This window comes from Lactuca virosa, chromosome 4, assembly GCF_052849685.1.
Source record: "Lactuca virosa cultivar CGN04683 chromosome 4, Lactuca_virosa_CGN04683_v6, whole genome shotgun sequence".
Lineage (NCBI taxonomy): Eukaryota > Viridiplantae > Streptophyta > Magnoliopsida > Asterales > Asteraceae > Lactuca > Lactuca virosa.
The window spans coordinates 237,319,928-237,320,956 of record NC_136429.1 but is presented as its reverse complement, the minus strand read 5'-3'; positions in this window follow the sequence as shown (position 1 = coordinate 237,320,956).

Genomic DNA, 1,029 nt, shown 5'->3' with positions numbered 1-1,029 from the left:
TGAGGGTTTGGATGATTTCGTGATTTATTGTGACGCCTCTATTTTGGGTTTGGGAGCCCTTCTTATACAGAGGGTCATGTGATTGCTTACGCTTCGAGGCAGCTGAAGCCTCATGATGCGAACTACCCTACGCACAATTTAGAGTTGGGGGCTGTGGTTTTTGCCCTCAAGATTTGGAGACACTATCTGTATGGGGTTTAGTGTACTATCTACATTGACCACAAGAGTTTGGGGTACTTGATGGACTAGGCGAATCTGAATATGTGGCAGCGGAGATGGTTAGATATGGTAAAGGATTATGATTGTGAGATCTTGTACCACCCTGGGAAGTCCAATGTAGTAGCCGATGCTTTAAGCCGCAAGGCGGTGAGTTCTTCTATCAGAGATATCTGCTTGACGTTGGTTGTCACATAGCCTTTGTTGGTTTTGATAAAAAAAGGCTCAATTGGAGGGATTGAAAAGGGATAATTGGAAGGTCGAGAGGATCATGGGACATATTCCCTTATTTGTCAGAGACAGTCGAGGGTCGTTGACTTGGTGTGGCAGAGTTTGGGTTCCAGCATCAGGTGGGGTGAGACAAACAATTTTGGAGGAGGCGTATAAGTCAAAGTTTTCTATCTATCCAGGGCTACAAAGATGTACAAGGATATGAGATTGAGCTACTGGTGGCCCTGTATGAAGAGGGAGATAGATTGGTTTGTTGAGTAGTGCTTGACTGGCAAGAAAGTCAAGCCGAGCATCAGAGACCCCACGATAAGATGCAGCCCTTGCCCATTCCCATGTGGAAATGGGAAGAGATTACCATGGATTTCACCACAAAATTTCCAAGAACGACACATGGTGTTGATTCTGTCTGGTTCATTGTTGATAGATTGACCAAGAGTGCACATTTCATACCAATTTCCGAAAGCATATCCGCAGAGAAGTTAGCTGACATCTACGTTCGGGAGGTGGTAGTTCGGCATGGGGTGCCAGTTTCGGTGGTTTCAGACTGGGATGTTCGTTTCACCTCCAGATTTTGGAGGAAGT